Source organism: Amblyomma maculatum, chromosome 9 (assembly GCF_055883805.1).
Source record: "Amblyomma maculatum isolate TAMU_Amacu chromosome 9, ASM5588380v1, whole genome shotgun sequence".
NCBI classification, from domain to species: domain Eukaryota; kingdom Metazoa; phylum Arthropoda; class Arachnida; order Ixodida; family Ixodidae; genus Amblyomma; species Amblyomma maculatum.
The window spans coordinates 108734419-108762342 of NC_139352.1; the positions used below are offsets into that span (position 1 = coordinate 108734419).

General features: G+C 45.6%; 1 long non-coding RNA gene across 2 annotated transcripts in view; it reads left to right on the forward strand.

Moving 5' to 3' along the window:
* Positions 1–27033, forward strand: part of LOC146180116 (uncharacterized) — a 40419-nt gene extending 13386 nt beyond the window's left edge. Inside the window, exon 3 of one of the 2 annotated variants that reach the window (XR_014700955.1) lies at positions 26939–27033. This is a non-coding gene — a long non-coding RNA (uncharacterized LOC146180116). Of the gene's footprint in view, positions 1–3181; positions 3400–26938 lie in introns of those variants that run through there. The other variant, XR_014700954.1, reaches the window with a different exon arrangement.
* Positions 27034–27924: the final 891 nt, after the last annotated feature.

Consider the following 27924-nt stretch of genomic DNA (forward strand, 5'->3'; position numbering starts at 1 on the left):
CGTGAAAAGTTACTACGTCGATAATTTGGGCCATACAAAATCCGTCGCCGCGTCGGACAACTCGACTGTGAAATCATTCCTGACGGTGCGACAGCATCACAACGGCGATGCACACACCCAGAAATCTTTCATCTTGTTCGTCTCAAGCCTTATTACGCGCTTTAAAGTTTATGTTTATGTTTAAGTTGCTTTGTTTATTTTGCAACATGGAGGTGATGTCGTTTAAGGGGGAGAAATGCCGCGAAACCTTCAAAACTGTCCTTTTTGTTTTGTAGCATCCGCCGGCATACGGCGTAATCACTGATTCTGGCACGCGTATCCATTCTGTATTCTTTGTCTGTTAATCCTCGATGTCGCGAGGCGCACCTTTATCAGTTGCTTTGTCGCAAAAATGCTCCGAGATCTGTCGCGAAGATTCCGGCCACACGCGTATGTCTCTACAACAGTCCAGGTTGTGCTACTAGCAGTTTGCGACGTTATCTAGTTTGTTCTGAGCAGCCTTTAAATTGAGCGTTGACGAGTGCGACGGGCATTCTTTGTTCCACGATCGACGAGCACGTTTGTTGCTATCGCCGCCACCGAGTTGCTTAGTTTTTGCTTTTTTTTTTTGCGGGCGCAATTCAGCCCAATAAAAAGTTATTTTCAGTGCTATCTAGCTTGAGTCTTCTTTTGGTGCCTACGGCCTTGTCACCAGCATGTGGCAATATATTCTATACTTTGAGCCCAAAAAACAACAACAATGGCGTGGCGTCGAAGTAAGCGCGTTCGGCTGGAGATTGTAGGGGCAGTTCAATCTCTGGTGGAGGCTGATTTTATTTTTTTTATAATGTCTTGCGGCGGACCCACCCAGTGGACAAACACGAACGTCAGCATCAGTCTAGAAATACTTCTTCCCTAGCAGAGGCATAGCAAGGCCTGCTATTCTATAAGGCAAGTCTTTTTACGTCATTTTGATAGGCTTTTTGAAGAAAGAAAGACTTCCTAGATCCGAGCTACGCAGCGGAACAGATAGCCTGGTTCAGCGCAACAAACGAGGAGAGAAAACGGCGATATTAGGTGGGAAAGTCATTTGTCCCAGAAAACCCCTAAATTATTTGCGTTAGCAATAAATATTGATAAAAAAGCCCAGAATTCAAGGTTTCACCTACAATGTGATCAAGATTAGACGTACACAAAGTATTAGATTCATTCTATCCTGCTCCAAACAAAGCAAAAACCCTGTTTGCACGGATGATCGGCCAGAATAAGGTAAGATGACTAACTATGCACTGAACGAGGTACTCGATACGCATTCAATGCATTGTGTATCAGGTCTCCCTATTCTTTGCGAAGACATACATTGGAGAGACTAAGATATATGTCGACGATAGGATACGAGAGCAAGCCACTGAGATATTGGAGAAGCTTGGCACCAAACCTGCGGTACACTGAAAATACTATGATGTATGATAACAAAAATGCGCAGTTGGCCTTCACAATGTGTAGGTTTTGAAAGAGAACAAGGGTAATTGGGTCCGATAGATTTTAGGAGCTTGGCCTACTAAGGTTTCTGGTGAACAATATGTCAGTACGTCTACTGCATTGCTATTGAATAAGGAAATGACTTGGTGCGCGTCTCAGGTCACCGATGGGACTAATAGGTGGAGAAAGAAGGTAGCTGCGGGTAGATCAAGTGAAGAGAGAAGTGCGCGGGTCAGAAATAATTCAACTATCAGTGCAGCATAGCGCTTTTTGTGTTTGTGTTCCTACTTTGCTATTATCTTCTTTTCCGTGTCCATCACATTTGACCAACTAGCCTAACTATCTACCGTATTGTTGTTCTAGCCCTAAAATGTTTGGGATAAAAGATTCCGATGTGATATATCTGAGGGGATAGAAAGCAATGCAGTATTACATGTCTAAATGTCTGGAGCGCTCCTTTTAATTTATTTGGAAGTATTTCAATGTTCAGTTCCTACAAAAAAATGTTCTGATTCTTTTCCAGTAGCTCAGATATTTACAATCAGCATATATCTGCCTCTGCTTATGACGTTCGAATAACAATACAAGACAAAAGTGTGGCACGTATCTTTAGCTGTACTTTATGCAGAGTACTAACGGCGTTATTAGGAACATTATCATAATCATCAGCCAAACTATATCTTTTCCAGGGTGAAGTTATCTCCCATATTCCTCTAATTCACCCTTTCCTGTAATGTCTGAAATGCCGTTCCTCTAGAAAAAATGTCTCTTAAGGCGAACATCGTTCGTCTTGAGTTGTTACACAAAAAATGAGCCTTTACTCATAGGAGAAAAATATAGCGTAGAACAGACTGCAAAATGAATGGTGCATGTTTGGCTTACGATCTTCATTAGGATTGCAGAAAAAGAATATAGAATTAAAATCACTGCGTTGAACATTTTGCCACTTCACTAATCATGCAGAAGCAGAAAGATCACGTAAAAGCCAGATAAAGTTAAAAAATTAAACTTTTTTTAGGCGATGAGATTTTTTCCTTGAACAATATTCTTCATTTCATTTGAAACGGCCGAAAGAGAAACTCTCAGAGTAAAATAGCAGACATCACTTCCGTAATCAAGAGTTTGAAACGGTTTTAGCTACGTTGAGTCATTCGGCGCGTTCGACCACGTAAGCATAAAAAATATTTGCTGGAAATATCTGCTCATTAAATCTGGCTATTCAAACCTTTCAATATATAAATGTGCCGTAGCGGGTGCAAAATTACTAAAAAAGAACTTTGCCTGCTTCCCTCTGTTCCACGATTTTCCAAGCTAAGCAGGAGGCTCCATACTTTTTTGGACAAGTTATTAAAAAAAGCATTGTGCCTTAATATTTATCTTCTTCTTCCTGGTCTAATTAATGCGGAACTGCCTATGGTGGACAGCTTGCCTTCGAACAAAGGTAGAAAGATGACGTTGCCCTCTGCGAACGCTTAGTGCCACGCACGGTTGCTAGCAGAAGCTACGCTTGTATAAAAACCCTACGTGCGCCTCAGTATGCTTGCTACACGTTGCGGTTTGCCCACAGAAGCAGTCGCGCGAATGCACTGGGCTTGCATATGATTTTCCAGGTCATTAACGAATAAGCCCAAATTCGCTATCTTGATGATTTGCATAAACATGTTCACAAAACCAGCTAAATATGAATGACTGGTAATCGTCGGACTCTCCTTTTTTGCAGGTTAGGACATTTAAGATTTTTGGCGCGACAGCCTAAAGGAAATGGGTTCCACACTTCGCACTAAAAGTGAATGCTTGTTCGCTAAGTTGTCTTTCAGCTCAAGATATGTTTTCTGGAATTTTTTCACATGAAACATCTCTCTCTTTTCATAGTGACAGCCCGTAGCTTCATGCGCAGTTTAGGGAAAGATGGCCGGTCGCCATGGTAATGTCAGAAATAAAAAGCGTTTACCAAGCTCCCTGAAACAGTGGTAGGTGTTTACAAATGCAGTCTTGCTGCTTCCGCAACCCTTCTACTCCGCTTGTGAAAGTTGCGACCGCAAACAACAGTAAGCGTGTTCTTTTTTCTTCCTTTTGAAATTTCTTTTGCATGTAACGGGAAGGTTTGTATCAGAAACCTTGGAACAAACTGAACGTTTGATCGACTGTCTGTGCACTATATAGGGTGTAAAACTGAATAAGGTACATGTGTAAAATACTCTGTGGGCTGTCCGCCGGCTTTTACAGTAAATACGTTCTGAAATAGTCTCAAAGAACGCTTGACGGTTGACAGACTCCCCGCTGGTTGCAACAGAGTCGGAACTGTTTACTCTTGCAAAGGCAAATAAGAGTTTTGGCACTGTGGTTTGGCGTTGTCGCATACCGCGAAGGATCTGAGTATTGCTCGTTCACTGCCTACTCCAAAAAAGAATTGTCATCAATGCAGTTCGCAGACAAACATTAAACTGGTGGCTTCTGTCCGACGTCCATCTTTAGTACCGTTGGATCTGTAACACCCCCACTACACAATACTGGCCAGTGGCTCGCGAAAGAACTGAACGATTGGGACGGTAGCGATGACAGTACGAGGCCGCTGAGATAAATTTTGCGCCAGCTCCAAGCCAAATTGTTTTCTTGTGAAATGGTAACGGAGAGAAGGTGAAAAGAGTTTTCTCTGAACATCGTGAAGTTGAAGCGAGCATTGTACGTCCATTTTCCGTCTCTTAAGATGACCACTAGAAGCTTGCACAGAAGCATATCGCACAATACTGTTTATGACGAACAAGGCTAAAGCGATCGGTTGCAAACTTCAGTACTGCGCGGCATGGAAGAATGTCACTGCAAAGCAAGAAGCATACCGAGGCATAGCAAGGACGTAGGGTAATCTGTCCTTAATGGGGCTTTGTTAAGCCGCATCCACTATTAAAGAATATATATGAGTGCTTCTGGTCAATGGCTTGCGATGGCTTGCAAGCATTGCGATGGCACTCTCGCTATCATGAATTTTTCCTCTGCCGGCATCTAGCACAAAGCAGACTCTCACGCAACGCAGAATAACCCGTCCGAGTTTCTACACACCTGGACGTGTATTTCACTCTGGCAATAGTTATGTATTTTAATTCTTACGCTATAAAATCGGCTGAAGCTGACGAAGTGTAGCAGCACCTAAGCCTAGCCATCCATGTGACACAACACACAGTGTGCATGTACAAAGTTTGACGTGGCTCGGGTGCGTGAGTAGATTAGTTTGCTTCTTTTCCGAGCATGGATCCTTGAACCTGACTGAAATACATTGCATTGTTCATGTAATTGCTTTATATAACAAGCAATTGTCAAATATGAAAAACTGAAACACTGAACAACGTCTTAAGTTAAAAATTGGAGACGTCACACCCTGCACAATTCGTCAATTTATTTTTGGAGCTCGGGAGAAATTTTCGCTTACCTCCCTCAAGACATGAATTCGTTGTTTCCCTTCTTTAAGGCAATGAAAGAAAGCTTAAAATTTTTGCTTGATCCAGGGTACAGTTCATCTGATAGAGAATAAGGGGAACATCTGACTGGCATTCGTGTCGGTGTTTCCTATGCCTGGCGGGATGTGACGCTGACTGCGCCGAATAATGTCTGAGAAAATTTTATTATACATTTAGAGCAAACGTTAAGCCTCTAGCCCCTACCCATAAAATATAAAATATTAAGATTATACAATTGCATTAATTTTTTTTTTTTGTTCCAGAATAGTGAATGATGGTAAGCAAAGGAGCGTAAGCCGGCCTCTCTGCATTCTTTCACGCTTCGTGAACCACAACCTGACCTGACTCTACAACGCAATTCTAGGACGAAAACTGTAGTTTTTAATGTACTAGTGTTGTGCGTTTCATATTGGGTTTTAAATGAACCATGTTAAAAAGCAATTCGCTTTGATTACTTTTATTTCAATTCACTGCCAACTCATTATAATTCATTAGCGCTACTACATTGTGCTCTTCATGTTACACGCAGGACTACAACGCCATAAAAGCCAACCCGTTGGTGGAGGTCTTCTCCCTGATGATTTGCATTCTGTATTGCACATCAATTCCATGTAGCGGAGCCTTTATTTAAAATTTTCTGTGTTGTTTACCTCTTGTTAATCAGGGAATCTCGCTGTTGCATGGAAGTTTATCACCAGACGTATTTCAGCAAAACTATGGAATCGCATTTATAACATTCTACATCAATAGTGGTAGCACGAGAGGAAGACGGCTTACACGTTATGAAAGACCCCTGAACAAGGGTAGAGGGGGGGGGGGGGGGGGGTGCGTCAGTTCGCAGGTGAAGTCAACGTTTCGACATATGGACTTGTCTTCGTCTGCGCCCAGGCGAAGACAAGTCCACTTGTCGAAACGTCGGCTGGACCTACGAACTGAGGCTTCCGCCCCCCCCCCCCCTCTACCCTTGTTCAGTGCTCTGTCATACCTCCATACTGATTATTTACGAACTGCAAGCAACTCCAGCAGAAGTAAATGAGACCCGGTAGATTCGCGTAGATACGTTTTGCGTCATGTGTCATAATCCTAGAGTGTTTACTGTGCAGCGTAGTTTTGATCTTAATTTCATGTAAACCCTATCTGAACCTCACAAGACAAGTTTGAAAACGGCGCTGAACTTTGACTAATAAATATTCGTGTTCTAAATATGGCGATTTCGTGAATGAAGCCGCACTGGATACTTCATAAAATTCCTGTGATAGGGGGATTGTTTAGGTGCGACACGTTGTAAACGAAGAAGTCGGACTTACTTCTTGGCACCAATGTGCAGATGAGCAGAATTACACTACAACTTTTAAACCTAAGCTAGGGTAGTCGCTGCCATCCATAGCGATCGAGAGCATAACACCGCGGTACACCCTTCACTAGATCCTGTCCTGTCTGACCGGATTAAATCGCACTACGCGAATGGTTTCCTTGCTCTTCGGAGTGCGGCCAGCGCTAAGATTGACTCGGTCCGATTTTTCTTCTGTCATTATAGATGAAGGACCCCTATCCATGTCTCCTCTTTGGCCGCTAAATCACCCCCTAAATTACGCTTCCTAGAATTGTGTGGACCATTTTAGTAGCCAATCGGAATGGGGCTTAGAGGAGCCAATTAGATTTTTTTTTTCAATTTTAACTCTCCCATTGCACGCTGATGAGCTCACCAACATGTTTTCTCGCGAGCACCACGTGTTCTCCACGATGTCGCTTAGGTTGTTGTTTTGATAAGATGGCAGATAGGCCGGATCGCCCAAACAAAAGCAGAAAATGGCAACACAGGCTTAAATTCTATTTCCGCCTGCCGTACCTCAATGTACTGGCGTCTGAGGTCAAGCCGTCGGCAGGCTGTAAAGGAAAAAAAAAAACATGCGAGGCACATCTGTGAGAAGCGAATTCGATTAGCTGCGCTCGCCTCTGCGGATGGCATCGCTAAGTACGATTGAAGCTGTTCGCATGAGTCTTATCGGGTAGATTCCAACGGCCCGCCGCGTGCGATGAAAGCACCGGCTGCCGGCGACAGCCAATGCTACCGCCGAAAGCACCCACGCAACGGAGACGTAAAAGGGCTCGCGCCGTAGGGTGCTGCTGACCATCGTTCTGGGGCGGCCTGCCACGCTGCGAACAAGAAGGCCTCTGCAGGCCGCCACTGGAGTAAAAATGTCTTATTATAGTTCCTTGGTGTAAATAACAAAATTTCAGGAACGAGCAAATTGTGAGCATCTTTGGCCAATAGTAAGATGCCCTTAAGTGATAACGGCGACACAAGCTAATATTTTCAAAAAGCCATTTATAGTGAATTCTAATTGCAGAGCCGGAAATTTTCTAAAGCAATGTTTTCTGCTCTTTTCGGAGCAATTCTGTTCCAAAATCAGATCCGGTACAAGGATCGCGTCTTCCAAACGCAGATGGGAATCAATTCCCGAGCCAAGGTCGCTACGTGGAGCAGTCAAGACTGGAACCCCGAAATCGGCGGAGCCGGCCGGAAGGTACGCGACGTATTCCTTCAGCGGCGCTCTTCATTTCCGCCCGCTTGTCATCTCGGCCGCGCAGGCTCCGTCCTCTGCGCTTTTTAGCTGACGATCAGTACTTGCCACTGCTTAAGATGTATATTCCCGCCGCGAACTAATGCTCTCTCTTGGGGACAGCGGATTAGAGAGCAGCCGCATCTCAAAGAGCGATTTCAAAACTGTCTTTATAAGCTCGCATTTTGCAAATTCCAAGCCATTCAATTGCTGCTAGCCTTTACGCGGCTGAAAACGGCGCACTGGGACTGTTTGAGTAAAAAAGTGCCGAAGAACTGTTACCGTGCACGCCCGCGTTTGGCTGTGCGACCGTAAACAAAATGATCGCGTAATATTGATGTCAACATCTCAAGAACAAGCGGGAGCAGCTTAGATCCGTTACAGTTTTGCAAACCGACGATAAGGCTCGTACATGAAGCACAGACAAGCGCAAGGAATGACGGGTTTTTCCGCCGTCAGTTCGCGAGCGTCACCTACTTGCTCCGGCCGGAGCATGAGTGTTCCAAAGGCAGAGTCGGAACGCATGTTCTCCGCGGATTCGGGTGCTCCGTCGCGGAATGGACAGACCGCTCTGGTTCTGTGATTATAATTAATCATTAGCTGCTGCTGTGCAGTGCGATCACCTGGCGCCTTTGAGCTCAACTGCTGAAAGCTTCGCACAAATCGACCCTATATTCATTTCAAGATTATATACTCTTCTCAGAATATCGGCGACGACATTCACACGTTTATTACAGCGTTGGCCGCTCCAAATCGCCTTCCGCTGCCTCTTCGATACGAAATCGGCGTAGTTTAGCGACGACTAGGACAGGCACTGGGTGGTGGAGTTCGTCGCCCGACAGGCGCGTCCACGGGTGGCTAGTTGACGCAGTCCCCGTGCACGTACAGGCACGCCGTGCTTGAACAAGTATTGGCCTCGAGATCGAGCAGAGTTGCCACCTTGCGGCTCAGCGGCGAAACCTACTCAGTGTGGATGCGTTTTCGCGTCGCGTGCCAGCCCGCAGTGATTTCCGCGCGTGTGCGGCGTGTACAGTAGTGTTTTTGTTTGTTTCGCAGTTCTTGTGAGCTTTTGCTTACCTATATGCCTCTTGCAAAATTAATATGAACAGTCTATAACCTCTCCACGCTTCATTAAAATAAATATATACTTGTCCGTATCAAGCATGTCATGCTTGGATAAGGACATCATCCATCGCGGTCTTCGGTGCTTGAGATCCTTTGACATGCAATATGTCTCAAACGAAGTGGTACTGTCGGTACCGCCGTGTCATATAGCAGAATGCAGCTTGAACAGACCACTATATGCCTGCTATGCCGTCTGTATGCACGATATAGTTGTGTGAGTACTTTGTTTGTTTGTTTTTTTTTCTTTCAAACCTCTGTCGCGGTGTCTCAATGCTAAGGGCGCTCGACTGCTGATTTCGAGAACGGGGGATTCAATTACAAACGTTGCGAAAGGCGTTCCTCTGCTGCGGGATTTGACTGCACAATAAACAATCCCACGTGGTAAATGTGGTGTTAATAATAAAAAAAAAACGATACCAAAACCAGCCTCTGCAATCATCCGTCATAGCCGATGCCGCTTTCATGCGTTAAACCCGGGCCAATATGCACTTCTTTACTTTTCTTTTGTTGTTGAAGACTTCTGTGCATCCGTAAATGTTTTAGTGAGCACATTTTGCTTTATACAAATGCTCGAATGTTTGGGAACATATTCCCTGCACCTAATTGTTACCCTAATTATTACATAATACACCTCGATCATTGTACTTTACAGGTAGCCTATTATAATCATTATAATCCCTTTTCGTCCAAGTGCTGTCTTCCGACAAAACTCATCATTTCTGACAAGAGAAGTAAAACAGCTTCATGCTGGCTTAAATATCAGTGTTTAGTTCAGGAATAAATACATTTTTATAGTCGCATTATAAGATGACCTTCATTTATTTCGGAATAGTTTTATATCCGGCATCTGTTTTGGAAGCAACCCTAATATTTTACTTCGCATAAGATTTAGTCACTGCTAAATATTTAGTGATAAAAAATTTTCAGCCTGTAAAATTGTTTCCCAGAACATGACAGTGCCAATGCGCAATTTATTACGATGTCTTCGCAGCGAGTAATACGTAGCTTGCACTTTAACGTTAATTAATCGCTTAAAATTTAAAATTAATCGCTGATTATTGTAAACTCTGTCCAGTGTGTAAAAGTTCTCTGAAAAGGTGAAATTCATTCGCATTTCAAAACAAAATAATTACACTAGTAATTTACCTTTATATATAACATCACACACATCAGAAATCCTTTATACTCTCCTCGGTTTCAGGAAATAATTTACAGTTAATGGCGCATGCATTAATACACTATCACATTCTATGACAGTGGTCGCAAAAAGTATCTCGGCAAATTCAATCCACTCAGCGCTGTACACATGAACAATCAGCTTTCCTGTGCGGCCAGGTTTCCTGTATAGTGTCAGCGTGATCTTATTTTTGGGGAATACTTGTGCGTAGTTGTCTGGGCCAGAGTTAATGTGCACTCAGTCTAAAGCAACTGGCCATGCAGTGCGCTACCAATGCTACATTTAACCTGCTTAATCCTCGAGTCAAGTAGGAAATAATGAACCAGACTGCCTCGATTCAATCTAAATTACTGCAGGTCAGAGCACGAACCTTGTATCTGCGCGGGCTTGACACTAAATTCGCCGGTCTCACTCGCATGAGACACGTACAAACTGTTTTTAAATTCGATATGAAAAACAAAGCTGCCATTAGGCACCCAAGCATTAGGCGCGTGAGCGCGGTACAGCGCAAGAAACGTGCAAAGTAAATCTAGAAGACTGGTGGTTGCGTGCTTTGTTTTCCTAAAATCCGCTCTTCTTCTGCTGCATTGGCGAAATCCTTGGATGTTTTTCTGCAGCATTGCAGAAATACTGCAGAAGACACGTTTTCATCGCCAACAAACCCGCCGTAAACTCGAAAGCAGACCTACGCAGCGTGCGTTTCTGCGAGCGCCGCCGGCTGCCGATCCACACTACCGGAGTGACGGTGGCGCCACCTCTTGGTCGATCTCGCGGCGAATAGCACGCACTCGTTCTGATAACATTGCTGTTTAATCTTTTGCTGTACGCACGTGAAGTTCATCTATCCAAGCAGTGCACAGACACTGCAGCGCTTTGACACCGGCTGTAGGCGAAGCTGGAAAGAATTTCCTTGCCGCACATATGATCTCCATGTGTCCCTGCTTGCTTGAATTGCGGCAGCAGTTCGCGAGAGGCGTTCGTTATGGCACGCCGGTCAAACTTTCGCACATGTGTCCTCTGCTTAATCCGTAAAATCGTCGCGCAACTGCTCACACGTGCTCTTAACTGACAATATAAGCCAGTAGCCTTTCCCCTGCTACAGTTTTCAACCGCTTAATAACCATTTTTTCAAACAAGCCACAACATGCCGCTCAAAAGGGCACCGGGGCTAGCGACGCACAGGACCCGCCTTCGAGCGCGTCCCCTGCCGCTTTCCCTCGCGTTTCGGCACTGCTGTTAATTTTAATTTGGACAACCCTCTGGAAGGAACATTAGCTTCCTTACTTTAGAAAAGTCCGACTGCTGGGGTGTGAATGACGCGGAGATTAGCTTTGAACACTAAAGAGAGGCCAAAATAAATATGCAATGTCAGGCGGTCAAGTGCATATGGTCTGCTTGCCGATGGCCCACAAACGTAATTGCTGAGGAAGCAGGATCGAGGAGCCAACATTTGCTATATTCTACCGAATAGGATTGCATTGTGCTCTCAGGTTTATTCTCAATCAGGCATCCTGTTAGTGACAAAGGTTAAGGAAGGCTCAATATTTTGAATGCTGCGATATGAAAAGCTTCGTAATGAACAGACAGGTGCAAACGCTTGGTAATTTTATTCAGCAATAATAAATGTAACATGAAAACCTAAAAGCTCTAAGAGCCCGAGCCCTCCCAAATAAAAGAGGGAATGAGACCGGCTAATTGGGTATTACAAGTGCTTCGCACTAAACGGGTTCTACGCAGTGTTATTATTATTTTATTATTTATTTATTTCGACCTTAAAGGCCCCATTGAAGGGGTATTACACGAGGGAGTGGGTTACAGGGCATATTATTGCTTCGAGTGATGCTTTGAACATTGATGGGTCTGTATGGAGCACGACGTCGGCAGGCAAGTCATTCCAGTCTTTTGCTGTGCGAACGAAAAACGAATATAGATGCGCAGACGTGCGGGCTTGCGGAGGATTGGTTGTCTTTTCGTGGTTCGTGCGCCTGGAGATGCGGTATGCAGGGACGATAACAGACTCGTGCGAAAGATGATAATAGAATTTATGAAAAAGAGATAGTCTTGCGATGCTACGCCGGTTAGCTAAATTTGATAAATGAGCATTGCATTTTAGTTTCGTTACGCTTTCATGATAAGAATATGCAGAGAAGATGAATCTAGCGGCGCGGTTTTGTATTGCTTCTAGCGTGTTAGAAAGATTAAGTTGATTATTGTCCCAAATAGCGAATGCATATTCTAGTTTGGGCCGTACAAATGTTACATAGGCTGGTGATTTTAACGATGGTGGTGCTAGACGTAGTGTTCGCCGAAAATACCCCAGGACTCGATTTGCTTCTTTAGAAATTTGAGTTACGTGGTATGTCCACTTAAGATCGTGTGTTAAGTGAAGGCCAAGGTATTTATATGTGGTTACTGCTGCAATTTCTGAATTAGCTATTAGGTACTTAAAAGGTGGTTCAGAGGGACGCCTGTGAAAAGAAAGTAGTTTTTTTCACGTTAAGAGACATGAGCCATTTACTGCACCAAGTTAAAATGCGATCAATGTCAGATTGAAGAAGTTGGCGATCACTGTGAGTGATTATGAGACGGTACACAACACAACCGTCAGCAAATAGGCGTATGTTAGAGCATATGTCAGTTGGCAGGTCGTTTATATAGATAAGAAACAGCAGGGGCCCCAGGACTGTGCCCTGGGGTACCCCAGATATAACAGAGGAGTGAGAAGAAGAGCATTTATTAGCGAGGACAAATTGTTGCCGGTTAGTTAGAAAGTTACGAAGCCAGTCAAGTACCAAGGAATTGAGATGAGATTAAGCCGTGAAAGTTTCAAAAAAAGCCGCCGGTGGGGAACTTTGTCAAGCGCCTTTTCTAAATCTAAGAAGAGGGCGTCCACTAGAATGTTGTGATCAAGGTTGGAGCTTAGGTCATTAATAAATAGGGCTAACTGTGTGTCGCAAGAAAAGCCCTTTATAAAACCATGTTGGCTGGCGTGAAAGAAATTAACAGATAAAAGAAATTTCATAACGTGAGAAAAGATTACATGTTCCATTAGTTTAGACGGTACGCTAGTAATGGATATAGGGCGGTAATTATGACGAGAAGATGAAGGCCCTTTTTTTGGTACTGGAATGACTTTACCCACTTTCCAGTCGTGCGGTACAATGCCTGATGAAAGCGATTGCTGAAAGATATGAGACAACAGCCCACTTGTGATATGTTTTGTATTTTTTAGTACCTTTGCGTTAATATCATCAATACCTGCTGATGATGTTAGTTTCAAAAAATCAATTAATTTAACAATGCTGTGGGGTTCGAATGATATATCGGGCATAGCAGGAAAACCAAAGGATGGAAAATCCGGTAGGTCCCCATCTGGTTCACGAGTAAATACAGAACTAAAGGTCATATTTAATACTTCAGCAACATCATGTTGCTGAAGTATTAAATATGACCCTTCATGGATCACTGCCTTGTCGTGGCGGAGGGGCTTGCGAAACTCGATGAAGTCGTGAGCTCTGCTGTGTAGGGCCACCCAAGATGGACAGGTCACGGCAGAGTTCTGACAAAATGTGATTCACTGGAGAAGGTAATGGCAACCCACTCCAGTATTTCCTGCCAAGAAAACCCTATGGCCAGTCACAATACCATTAATGATATGGCGCCGGAAGATGAGCCCCCCAGGTTGGAAGGCGTCCCACATTTACTGAGGATGAACAAAGGGCGATTCCTAGTAGCTCCAGGACGAATGAAGCGGCTGGGCTAAAGCCAAAAGGACGCTCAGTTGTGGATGTGTCGGGAAGCGACCGGAAAGTCTGATGTTGCAAGATGTATCACATAGCAACATGGAATGTAAGATCTATGACGCAAGGTAAACTGGACATCGTCAAGCGAGAAATGGACAGATTGAACATTGATATCTTGGGTATCAGCGAGCTCAAGTGGACCGGAATGGGAGAATTTAACTCCGGCGACCATTATGTCTTTTATTGTGGGCACGAATCCAAGAGAAGGAATGGGGTCGCTCTCATAGTAAACAGAAGAATGGGCAAAGCAGTGCTAGGGTACAACCCCTCGAGGCACTGCAGATGAAGTTATGTGATGTTAGGAAGATAGTGAGAGACCGGAAAGCGTGGCGTGACATGGTCAATAGGGTCACGAAGAGTCGGACACGACTGAACTGAACTGAACATCATGTTCCGCAATTGTAGCCATATCATCATCATGAAGTGTTATTGGGTTGCTAGGGTTAGGATTGATACATTTCCAGAATTGACGAGGATTTTTGCGTACCATTTCAGGGAGCGTGGTATTAAAAAATGATTGTTTAGCTTTAAAAACATGGGCGCTAAATTGTTTTTCGGCTACGTAATACTTCTGCCATGTATTATGGTTGTTATTTCGTCTGGCTGCTCGAAATAATCTTTTCTTCTTATTATTAAGACTCTTTAATGTATTATTGAACCAAGGGGTATTAACGCGCTCACTTACAGTAATTGTAGGGATGTATTGTTTTACAAGACTGTTTATTTTATCCTTAAAAAGAAGCCAGTTAGTCTCGGTGGACCTTCGTTCAAAGTCGATAAGAAACGAAGTACAGAAATTTTCGAGTTCACGGTTAATGCTTAGATAATCGCCTTTATCATAAAGAGTGAGTGTTTTAGTTACTTTCTTAGGTTTTGGCAGGTGGTTGAGAACCGTGGCGTGAATTATTGAATGGTCACTAAGTCCAGGAAGATATGAAAGGGATAACAGATTCTCTGGATGTGACGTTAAAATCAGATCAAGTGTGCTAGATGACTGTGCACTTTGTCCTGTTGGTGAAGAGATTAGTTGGGTTAAGGCAAAGGTTTGACATGTGTTCACAAAATGGCACTCGGCGGAATTTGATGCGATCTCAGAAGGGCGAGACCAGTTTATCACGGGAAAGTTAAAATCCCCTAAAATAAAGACAGTAGCACGCGGAATCTTCGTGGTTACGGTATTAATAGCATCATGAAATAGTGGAATGAACGAGGCGTCGCTGTCTGGAGCGCGGTAAGTACTGCAGATTATCATGGGCGGAAATGAGGCACGAGAACAGATGAACAGTATTTCAAGGGGTGAGTCAATCTATAGATTAAAACATTGAAGGTTACGATGGGTGGCTATCAGCACGCCTCCGCCTCGCCTGCCGACTCGATCGCACTTGAAAAACCGAAACCGAACCGAACCGAAACTATTAACTTGAAAACCCGAAAAAAGTTGCTAAATTTAATATATGATGCAAATATTTAAGCATTTATATTTTACTCAATCTGTCAACCACGCATATCTAATTATAAATATAAAATCACACCAATGGCGCAGCCTTGGTGCAGTGGTTAGGGCGCTCGACTTCTGTGATCGAATCCCGACCTAGGCGGCCGCGTTTCTATGGAGGCGAAGAGCAAGGCGCCCGTGTGATGTGCGATGTCAGTGCACGTTAAAAAATCGCAGGTGGTCGAAATTTTCGGAGCACTCACCTACAGCGTCCCTCATAACCTGAGTCCCTTTGGAACGTTGGCCTCACAAGCAAACCAACCAAAATGTACCTATTCCTCTTAGACTACGAATACTTTCATTCCCAGGAATATCCGGCCTGCCTTCTCCAGGTTAGAAGTTGTAAAAGCACTGCATTCTTTTCTGATTGTACACTGCTGACTGCAGGCACTCGCAATCGCCTGAGACAGCCTCTGTTTCACCTTGGTTTGCCGAACACTGCTTGGTGACTACGGCCGATTCTAAGCAGAATTCTAGTTCTGCTGCTAACGTAAATCTTCATATTGTGCTTGTACTTGGATTACATTGGCGCGTTGTTCGTAATTTGACCAGTATTTACTCTCACTTTTGAGTTAGCAAATAGCTTTGAATTAGTTCGTCATCTCTCTTCATACTTTGTTCCGTGTTTATACTTGATATAGTTCAATTCACTCAACATGAGCCGAACATCTACGTTCAACCAGAGCAATATCAGCACGGAGAGAGAGCAAACTCAGTCAGCTCGAAGAGGAGATTTCGGCAGGAAGCATCACTTCTCTTGCTCACTTCATCCTAGAATACGAACGTGTTCCTACAAGTTTCCTAGAAGACCACAGTGGGTTTTTTCATTTTAGTATATGGCAGCAATTATTTCTCCTATTTGGTTAATAATTTATACTTAAACTACAAAACACCCATATGCTGTGGAAATTTCAGGACCCGGTGTGAAATTTTGAGGTCCTGCAGTCACTTTTTCATAAACATCTCAGCGCTCACGGCAGGTCCTAGCGCGCCGGACAACATTCCCGACAGTAGCAGACTTGATGATGACATCAAAAAAGGTCACATAAATGAATTCAAGGCGAATTGGGCGTGTTTTGATATTTTACATGTAGACATCGCAGTAACATGATGCTCTCACAGCAACGTTGTCCAGCAGAAATGCGTAAAATGTGAAGAAACGTAAGCAAAAATAGAAGAACCAATAAAAAAAACGCCAAAGTTAATATCCAACATAGAATACCGCTTAAAATCCTGCCTCCCACTAAACAAAACTATCGCCTGCTTAAGAGAGTAACAGCCTGCTGCATTTAAACCGGAAACAGCTAACTTGGCAACACTGAAATTTCCTTGCCTATGGGCCACATTTCGTAACACTAATTTACTACAGGCCCTTACCCATACCGAACTTTTTCACCGCCGGCGCTAGTCTTCATTTTCGTTAATCATCTGGAAGCGTCACCAATTTGTTGCAGTTGTTGCCCATGCTCTTTTTCCGGCTTAGTTTCTACGGGCCTCAATACCTGTTTCAGGGTCCTTTGTGTTTGGAATATAGTATGCGTGTTATCTGTACTGTTACGTTTCTCCCCCGAGAAGTGGGACAGCTGACGCGGCCACCGCATAGCAACAGGCAGAACCGTGAGCGGATCGGCCATTTCGACGCCGTTCATCGGCCGCGCAACGCTTCCTCCCGCCGACAAGTCTCAGCGTGTTCCTGCCACGCGCCAAATGTGTGTGCGTGCGTGTGTGTGCACAAGCTGGCCAAGCCTGGAGATCGAGGGAAAGTGCGTCGCCCTCTCCTGTCTGCAGGAGGTGGAGGAGATGAGGTCGGAACATCTGCGATTGAGTCATTCGTCGTGAACCAACATGTTTGGCTCTCCCTTTCCTGTGAGGGTTTACCCTTTCCCTGTGAACTGGAAAAACTATAAAAAGCAGCGGCCGACTCCGCTGAGAGAGAGACTACTTTGACGCGCCGTTGGCACGACGCTAGACACCAGCTGTGTGAGAGTGTCTGTAATCTCTCCGGGTCAGCTTCACTGCCCGTTTCTTCCTGATGTTACAGTAAAGGTTGTTTCGTTAAAAGACGCCTCGTCTTTGCTGGCACCTTTGATGCCGTCCGCCGTCCACGGAGCCGCCAGGCCAACGCTACCGAGGGGCCGCGCGCCGCAGCGGTACGCTACCCCGGCACTCGCCACCTCAAACGTAACAACTGGCGTCAGCGGTGGGCTGAGCACGCGACACCAAATGTAACAATTGGTGAACAGCGGTGGGACGACGACGACCAAGCCGTAACCGTGGTTGGAGGGACGAGCCAGGCGATACCGTCGTCCAACAACTGGTGAACAGCGGAGAGACGAGGACGACCAAGCAGTGACCGTGGTCGGTGAAACGAGCCAGGCCTGACCGAGGTGCAACATCTGGTGGGAAGAGCGGAGATGTCCGAGGCGTGACTCGTGAATCAAAGCAGCTCAGCGGAAAGGCGGGAGCAGTGCAAAGAGCCCTGTGTGATGACTGGTTGCCTGCAGCGGAACGACTGCGTTGGATTCTTGGCTGCGAGGTTTGGTGAGTGCGGGACTTTCTTCTACTCAGTTTTGCCAGGCTTTTGTTAAGTAGAGAACAGAGCTGGTAATTGTGTTGTCGTTGTTGCTGGGTTAATTGCAGCAAGGCAATAGTGGGCAGTAGGGAAGGCAGCACTCGGAACAGCCATGAATTTGGATTTGAAGTCGTTGCGCAAACCGAAATTGCTGAAGCTTGCGGAGGAGTTGGGTCTGAATTTGTCAGACAAACAAAGAAAACCAGAAGTGTTAAAGGCTATTCTTGAGTTGGAAGCTGAAGATGACGAGCTTTTGGAATGCCTTGAGATCATTGACGAACGTCAAGAGGAACGTGAACGTCACGAGAAAGAGGAACGTGAACGTAGAGAACGTTACGAGAAAGAGATGCGTGAACGTAGGGAACGTTTCGAGAAAGAGGACGCCCGCGTAAGGAAACTGATGCAGCTGGAGATATCAGCACATAGAATGAGCGTGGAAAGGATTAAAGCTTGCAATGCCATTCAGTGTAACGGTTCAATACCGCGAGATGGTCCGCCACCGTTCCTCATTGCCGAGGATGTGGCCGAGTGTTCGGCAGACTTCGAGAATGTCTGCAGAAGTAAACGTTTCGAGCGAGATAGTTGGGCGTAGATGTTGGTAGCTCTTCTCTCCGCTGAAGCGTCGGAAGAAATCAAGCTATTGGTTGGCGACCGCTTGAAAAATTACGATGAACTAAAAGAGTCATTGCTGATACGATATCAGATAACGCCTCAGGATCTTCGGAAGAGATATGAGAGCGAGAAACATTGTAACGAGGCATACTTTGATTTGGCCTATCAGTTGAAAGCCGCTGTAAGCGAATGGCTAGACAGTGCGGAAGTTCCGGAGCAAATCGAATTTGCACCGGAGTGTGAGAAAGAGCTTGGAGAAGCGGCCGAGCAACGTGACCGCAGTAGTGAGCCGACCGATTCTCGAACAGAAGAGCATCGTGTTACCTTGGTCGAGCCACTAGCTGAGACGGTTAGCACAGGCTTAATCGGCGAGAAATCCGCAGGGACGCTGTCCAGCGAGGTGAACTGCATGCCGACCCAAGTAGCTGTAGGAGATACAGTTCCATCAAATGAGTGTGGGGAACTGATAATAGCTGAACCGCCTCTCGAGTTAAATGCAGAAGCTGGTCTAGAGCGTGGCGGAGATGGAAATCAGCTAGGAAATGAGAAAATTTCGGTTTCCGAAATCAGCTGTGTCGTAGAGCAGGGCACGCAGAAAAACGAAGTGCCGATCAGGGAAACTGCGCAGCCCGCGAGTTGTGATCATCCAGGGCAGACCGACGAGGAGTGCGCGTCCGCTGTAGAGAGCGAGACTTGCGAAGGCGACAGTGAACGACCAGAGCAAAGTCAGAATCGTTCGTGCCCCAATACCACGCTAGGTTGTATTCGCGAAAGCAACCCCAGTGCGAACGCGGACGTGGCACCCATGACCCTCACGCAATCCGAAGCGCCCCAGCTGTCGACGGAGCTTGATCGTGCGCCGGTTAACGCTGAGCGATGCGGCTCATCGGAGGACCCGTGTAACGTGAGTGGCGAGCCAGTGGAAATGCCTAGCTTGAGGGCTGGCATAAGCGGTTGTTCGGATTTGACTGAAAGTGAGTCATGCGATGCAGCCGCGGCGCCGCCAGAGGAAATGCCTAGCTTGAGGTCTGGCGTGAGCAGTTGTCGTTCGGACTTGACGGAAAGTGAGTCATGCGCTGCTGGCCGCGATGCAGACGCGGCGCCGCACTTTGACCACTCAGACGACACCGGTGTCCTACTAGCTCCGGTTACCGCTAGCTTGCCAGAGCTCGCGCCGAAAGAAAGTGGAACTAGAGTATTCAAGTGCTGCCACCGAAAAACGCGGAAAGGCAGACGCGAGAAAGAATGCTGCCATCGTAAGGAGAGCAAACTCAAACGATTGCAGAAAGAAAGCAGAAGGCTAGTATTCCCGCGCTGCCGACGAAAAACGCGGAAAGGCAGGCGCGAGAAAGAACGCTGCCATCGTAAGGAGAGCAAACTGAAACGATTGCAAAAAGAAAGCAGAAAGCATGTGTTTCAGTGCTGCCGTAGAGAAAAACGGAAAGGCAGGCGCGAGAAAGAAGCGAGAAAGTTGAAGCTATCGCGAAAGAGAAGGCGACTATCCCAAAGGCACAAATGCGCCCGTGCCCAGAAATCGCGTGACTGGTGCGCCAAGCGTAAAGAGAGGGATAGGTTGTTTAGCAAAGCTAGTGACTTATGCTCATGCGTTTCTTTGCACAGAAACAGGAAGGTACGGTTGTTCCGAGAAACGGACAGCCGATGCTTTAGTGAAAAAGGTGATCTCAACGGTAACGCCGATGGCTTAAGTCGAAGCCCATAACGTGAGAAGAAGCCTTTATTCACTAGTTGGTGCTTTTCTTCCTGGCATAGGATTTTGAACATTTGTATTGTATTATTTTTGTTTGGGAATGCTGTTTTGAAAATGCGATTTTCAAATTTGTGGACGCGTTCCAAGTGCTGCTGAGCTGCCCTTTAATATTGATGGGGGCATAAGAGGGAAAGAGTCTGGCGGAACTTAGTGAAGTTTGTGCCGTGCTTGCTGGCTGAACGGTTGAGTCTAGCGTGGTTGTGACGTTGTGGGTTGCCAGAAATCTCTCCGGAAGACAAGTTGCAGAGTGCCTTGGAAACCCGGACTTGCCAAGGACTTCTTCAGGCTGTTTGAGCTCAAGGGAAGCTGAGTTGGACGACCCCGGCTAGCAGCAACATCCCGATCCCTCCGGACAGCGGATGCAGTCCCCTGCCCTTCGGGATCTCCCTCCCCCGGCGGGGCAGTCTGTTACGTTTCTCCCCCGAGAAGTGGGACAGCTGACGCGGCCACCGCATAGCAACAGGCAGAACCGCGAGCGGATCGGCCATTTCGACGCCGTTCATCGGCCGCGCAACGCTTCCTCCCGCCGACAAGTCTCAGCGTGTTCCTGCCACGCGCCAAATGTGTGTGCGTGCATGTGTGTGCACAAGCTGGCCAAGCCTGGAGATCGAGGGAAAGTGCGTCGCCCTCTCCTGTCTGCAGGAGGTGGAGGAGATGAGGCAACACCACCTAGAAGACTGAAGGCCCCCGCACGGCGGCGTGACGTCACGCAAGTCAGATCGTCCTGGAAGTGGACTTCACCACACTCGCTCTCTCCCTATAAGCTGCATGTTGGCGTGAAATAAATTAGATTCGCTCGCTCGTGTTACCAGTAGGAACTAATATACTGCGTCTACAGTTATTTACGAAGCTTGGCCGGGAATTCTCACCCCAGTTTGTAGCTTCGTGCCTTAAGGAGTCGGTTTGCATGCTTACACATATAAGAACCGTTTTCTGACTGATTGGAAGCGATTGATGTAAAATTTTGTCATCACTGTGGTGCATAAACTCTATTTGATCTAGTAATAAGCTATTCACGTTGCAAGCTACCGCCATGATTATATTACATATATTTAACACTTCGGGGCTTTTTTTTTACTTTCAAAAGCCCTATCAGGCAAGTTACAAAAATGGCAAGAAATTGGCATTACATGAAAGTAAAATGTCAATAGTTCAAAGTGGAATAAATCAACTCATAAAATGCACAAACTCAGTTTTGCTCAGCAGCAATACAGGATCATTTATTATACAATTCGTCGAAAATAAATAAAAATACAATGCTTGACAGTCTCTTCTTTGTACAAGAACACATTCTTCGTAAAAGTGCACATAAATGCGATGCATGTCAGTGTCAGGAAAAAAAGTTGGTAGAGTAAATTTTCTGCAAATACACTTTACTGCTTTGGCACACAGGACTGCTTCAAGTAAAGAAATTCAGGCGTGCACGAGTTTCCGTGACACGGAACAGACAGAGATTACATCAGAAGCCTTCTTGAGAATGAAGGTAGGATGAAGGACATTTTATTTGACATTGATGAAAGAAAAAGTTATTTTCTTTTTACAAACAATACTGTGGAAGCAAAACTGCACAAATGACACCTCAACTTTTAACAGTTGCAAGTTTTCGCTTTGCCTTTGTGGCAGACAACTTGTCGCTTGCTAACTTGTTATTTGCTGCTTTGCACAAGTTGTTCAAAAGGGTGTTTGCTGCTGCACTCAAAATGTAATGTATGACTTGTTGAGGAGTATGGCCATTCACACAAACATCCAGGTCATCATTATCATTGATGATGCCATGCACAAGGGCCACTAGCACTTCTTTCTGCTTAGGAAGTGCAAAGAACTGTTTTGCAAAGCGTGGACTCCTAAGCTTGTCCAGCACTATTTCTGTGGTAAGGACAGCATTCACAACAAGTTCGCGTGGGAACTTCAGGCCACCTCTTGTCATGCTGGAAATAAGGACATTTCTAGCAATGTCTATCTCTGTATCATCCATTATCAGATTTTCTTTACATGACTGGCACAACAGTTTCTTTACAGCTGCATGAGCACAGTAACCGGCAACATATGTCACAGCTGGTAGCCTTGCCACTTTCTTCTCAATATCGCTGTCCCAAACTGCGACATCAAACTGGCTCAGCAATGAGTTGGAGCTAATGACAGGAACATCGCACACCACATCAATGTCTGGTAACTCGAGCACTTTCTGTAGCCGCAACTTTGTCTCAGACTCGTAAATCTGCCTAATCGACACATGATAGTTGGCACCAGACAACTGACGGTACCGACCAAAGCGATCCTCAAGGGAATCTGTTTGAAATTTGCCTAGCAAAACATACTGCATACCAAGTTCTTCAAGGCAGTAGATAGCGACCTCATGGAGCGCATGAGTTGTGTGACATAAAGCTGAGTGAGTTTCTTTTGTTAAATGTCCTGCATCGTGCCTCAAACTTTCCCAGTAGTCGAGCCACTGCATCATTTTCCCCAGAAACTCTAACTGGGGACAAGATGTCGAGGTTATGGGTTTTTGCAAGTCATCTAAAAGCCGCTGGCCCTTTCGGGGAGTTTTAACGTTAACAACATTCCACCACGTTAGCACCATGCTGATATACTGAGCAGTACCGTCAGCATGCTGAATGTTGCTATTATTAAGTGCTGCCACAGTTGATAAATTGAATATTCTCAGTGCTAACTTTACATTTTGCCTCTCCATGTTTGAAGGATTCAGTGCCTTCAATGACAATGTCGGAGCAATCTTCAAAAGCTCATTTTGTTCGGATTCATGCAGCTCACATAAAGTGTTAAATGATGCTGCCAAGATTTTGGGTTTGGGGTCTGTACTTTTTGGATCTGGGAAGTACATGCACCTTCCTGCATTGCGTTGATTTAACCAGTTATTTCTGACACATTTCAACACGTGGACAGGGTCTATGACAAAAAACAAAGGTCGTGATTTGTCAGCTGGATGCTGATAAACTATCTTTAGTCTCGGAGGGTCTGAAAACAATGACATTGTCTTTCTGTTGATGGAATTATTGTCAGAGATGATGGCAATTACTTTAAATCCTGTATCTTCAAGCTTCATGACTAGCATTCGCAGAAAATCATGCAAACATTTTGCATCGATTGTAGCCACTGGCAATATATGCACAACATCTTTGTTATTTGAAAGCAGACTCTGAATCATAAAGACAAACGCTGTTTTTGCCGGGCTTGCAGTGTTGACTGCTGCACCGGCAACTGACCCAGCTTTAAAATCAAAGTATGACTGAATGTGGATTTCATCCATCATTAAAGTTACTGTCTTTTCATGCTCTTTCAATGTGGTAGCAACTTTCTTAGCATATGACAGGAAACAGGAGCCTTGCTGTTCTATGGCCGGGCTTACTTGCTGAGCAGAGCAGAGACGTCTTATTGTCTCTGGATGAGGCAACTTTACCTTCAGTGAACCTCTGAGGAATTTGTATGCATGCGGTGAAATGGTGTAAAGGAGGCTTGCAAATACGAGAAGGTCCGACGAGTAGCGTGCAGCGTTGTTGAGGATTAGGTCTACTTGGGATTTTATAAACTTCACGACTTCGAGGTGCCATTCGTGTAAGTGGGGCTGATGATTGCATATTAACTCTTCTAACAGCTCCTCCACAGTTTCAAGCAGATGGCGAGCCCGCAGGTCATTGTAGGGAGAATGAGCACTACGCAGAGACTCAACATGTTGAAGGATGTCACTCAGTTGTCTTAAGTCCTGCAACACTGCAGGCACACTGACACCATGAAGGTCCATGATGCGTGTTTCCCCGTAATACACTTCTACACACATGTTGTCACAAACTACCACTGATGAACGTACAGAGGCGCCCTGATCAACAGTCAAATCCAGGAATATAACTTTGGACTCCATTGTGATCACAGACCAAAACGGCGAGGTGTTAAAGCTTGGCAGAGCATGAAGAAATTCAGAAAAGCTTGTTACTTCGTTATGCTTGTCTTCTTGATGTTTTTCTTCTAGAGATTTTTCCATGGCAATGCGGAGTGATTCGTCCTCAACACGTTTTCTTTTATCCTCCGGAGCCTCCCGAGTGCACGCATGTTGCCGTGAAAGGTACTGGGGACAATTCGGGAACACACTTGGTACCGCATCCGGCTTCAGCCTGGAGACTTTCAGCGGCACTTCAATAACGTTTCCCGTCTTCACATCTGTGTACTTAGATGTTTTGACGTAATCGCTTGCCACAAAATGTTTCTCGCAAAGCTGAAATGAAAAAAAAAAAGACATTCTGTACAAATATGTTTTATACTACCAGAAAGATAAACGGCTCGGTTCGGCTTTCGATACTACAAAAAGAATGAGCACGTTTCAGGCTCCGACAACGCAAGCAACCCGATTCGGCTGCTGCTGAATACATTTAGCCGGAAAAACGCACATTGCTTTAATAAAAAAGCCGCGAATCGACTCATAAGCCATAGCTTACCACTGTGTTTTTCGTAGGAGTAAAATCCTTCCGGGGAACCGCTCTTGTCCATGCCGCTCGCCGCACAGGGTCACAAGGAAACACGTGCACGCGCACACGCGACTCTCCAGCATAGTTGGACTTGCAATTGGGAGCGCAACAGCAGCCCGGCATTCTAGCAATTTGTTTACGAGCACAACCACAGCACAAAATCGAAAATATGCAGCTTGCAGACGTAAAAACGACGCACAATCATGCCTGTTGTACGGACAGGCGGCATCCGATACAAACGACTGCAAGCAGCTCCGATCACTGTGGCCAGCACAAGTGAAACAAAATCCGCTAGAGGCGCATGAAAATGTGGCTGCCTAACTACGCCAAACGATGCTGTGTGCCATTCTTTAAGAATATAGCTGTCGAATGAAAACCGAATAGCTCAGTACTGCGGCCTTTGGTATTATTTGGGCTCTAATTATACTAAAAACTAAAAAAATGACTTGTTTTGGTTGTAGTAAAAGTCACCGCTGAAGCCATTGCGAGCCATTCATAACTGTTCTTGTCCGGCTTGTCCATGTTGCCCCCTCACCCCCTACCCTCGCCACGCGGACGTTCGGAGAGGTTGTCGCCGTCCGTCCGAGCGGCGATCTGAGTGTGGTGACGTAGGCGCTTGGGCGAGGAGGCGGCGCGGGGGCCTTAAGTCTTCTAGGTGGTGTTGGATGAGGTCGGAACATCTGCGATTGAGTCATTCGTCGTGAACCAACATGTTTGGTTCTCCCTTTCCTGTGAGGGTTTACCCTTTCCCTGTGAACTGGAAAAACTATAAAAAGCAGCGGCCGACTCCGCTGAGAGAGAGACTACTTTGACGCGCCGTTGGCACGACGCTAGACACCAGCTGTGTGAGAGTGTCTGTAATCTCTCCGGGTCAGCTTCACTGCCCGTTTCTTCCTGATGTTACAGTAAAGGTTGTTTCGTTAAAAGACGCCTCGTCTTTGCTGGCACCTTTGATGCCGTCCGCCGTCCACGGAGCCGCCAGGCCAACGCTACCGAGGGGCCGCGCGCCGCAGCGGTACGCTACTCAGGCGCTCGCGACACCCAAATGTAACAGTACTCGTCTCCCTCTTCCATATCCTGGCCGTTTATCTCGCTTTTTTACCACGCCCCGTGCTGGCACTAACTCAGCATATCTTTTCGAGCACTTCTTTCGAGCTTTTTGTTTCCGTTTTCTTTCCTATTTTGGGACAAAGAGCATTCGGGCATTTACTGAGCGGACTTGTTTTCAATTATAAAATATTGTTACGGTCTTGTTCTCAAACAGAGCACAGAGGAAGGAAGAAGGAAGAGGAAGAAGAAGTGTGCGCGCCCGTTCGACCTTTGTCTTGTGGCAACTGTATCGCTCCCCGCTGGCCGTGCGCACCTGGCGTACTGAACCGGCTAGAATGTCTCGGTCGCGACGCTAAGGGCGTAATATTGCGGTGGAGGTATGGAGTGACGATCCCTGGCGCTACACACAGCACCGATACAACTGGAGCCTCGCCGGAGTGGTCGCGCCTCGAACCGCAAACCAGTGCCATGCAATCGGCCAATGACCCGTAAACAGCCCGTGATGACGCGGTGATCCAGGCTGAAGACCGGCCTTCGGGCGCAGCAAACAATTCATCGCTTCACTATCGGGAGCCTCGGGCTTTCGCGGGAGCGGCAGGCGAGGACATCGACGAGTGGTTCACCCACTACCAAAGGGTGAGCCGCTACAATCGATGGGACACCGCCGCTCAGCTTGCAAACGTGGTTTTCTTCCTAAGACATACCGCTCCCTTTTGGTTCGAAAACCTGAAAGACTCTCTTACCACCTGAGACCGTTTCGTTACCGAATTGCGCCAGTGCTTTGGCGACTGCTTTGCACGAAGGAAGCGGGCTGAACACAAGCTTGCGCACAGAGCTCAGCTACCTGGGCAAACATGCACAACTTACATAGAGGAGGTCCTGAAGCTATGCAAAACAGCAAGCGCTAATATGACCAAGGAAGATAAAATAGGCCATCTTCTGAAGGGCATCGCAGGTGATATTTATGATTTTCTAATTGCCAAAGGTGACCTGAAAGCCGTCTGTGATGTAATTCAGCACGTTCGCACATTAGAGACATTGAAGGCTCGTCGCATAATGCCAAAATTAGGGCGGCTCGCCAACGTTCCATCAGTGGCGAGCATTGAAGACAGCTTCATGGACTTGTCGACGTGGAAAATCATCAATGCGCAAGCGGCCGCATGATACGGCCTCAAAAATCTACATAAGCAGCTATTGTTGCAAGCTTCACATTTACTTTCACCGGCATTCTATTGCATTATTCAACGTATTTCGCCTTCTCTTTTTCTTTGCTGTATTGTGCTGGCTTCTGGGCCGATAGAGCTTCTGTAGGCTTTAGGTCGAATTAGTCAGGGAGGCAATATATTGTGCTGTCTTTTTTATGATTGGTGTTCCTTTTCAGGAGATTCCTACCTGCACAAGGCGCACAAACAATATGCAACACAGTTTTTCTCAGGAGGAGGACTGTACTGTTAAAGCTGCAAAGCATTCGGAAAGTTATAAATAAATAGCATTCTAAATGCTTTTTGTGTGCCTCTTTCCCGTGATTATCAGCCAGGTAGTTTGCGTTTCAGATATATTCAGCGTCAGATTCCGCTGAAACTGGTTCTTTTATTCTTACAGCATGAAAAGGTGAGTCAAGCAGTGATTTTTTTCATAACCTCAAGAAATACAAGCAGTTCTCTGCGCCATTACTCTAGGCTAGTTGATGGAAAATATTTTTTTTTTTTTTTGCTCAGTCGGGTGTTGAAGCTGCACAGGCGGCGTCTACCAACCGGCCTTTGGAGAAAATTATTTCAGTTGTAAAGCCGGTAACCCTTTTTCAGACTGATTATTAAGGTATCAAATATATGTTCAGGTATCACGAAATTAATCTAATTTCGTGCACTCTGTCTCCAAATCTAATAGTTTATAATCGGCTCTGTTTAAACGGGTTATGCTTTCTCTTTGCCCTTTCTTTTCAAGGTCACTTCCCCGCCTGTGCATCTTTAGATTTTTCTACCATCCCACGTTCGTTAGCATTTCTTTCTTCCTTTGTCTTTCCTTCTTTCTCTATCTGGTGCGTATCATCTTTTCTCCCTGTTTCCGTGCCACTTTTACGAACTTTTTGTCCCTGTTTTCTGAGGCCGCCAAAATGCGCTGGTTGAAATATTGGAGCAGTAGTGTATTTTTTCCAGGGCTCATAATAAAAATCGAAACATATAAAATGTTTCTAACTTAAATAACCATTAGTTGTAAAAGGAATAATTACCCTAAATGCCGAGAAGACAGTAATTTCTCTCCTTTCTTTGAGATGAAAGAAAGCGCAATATTTTTTGTGTTTTATTCAGGGGTCAGTTCGTTTTCCCGAGAACAAAGGTTCGCGGCTCTGGAATTCATGTGAGCGTT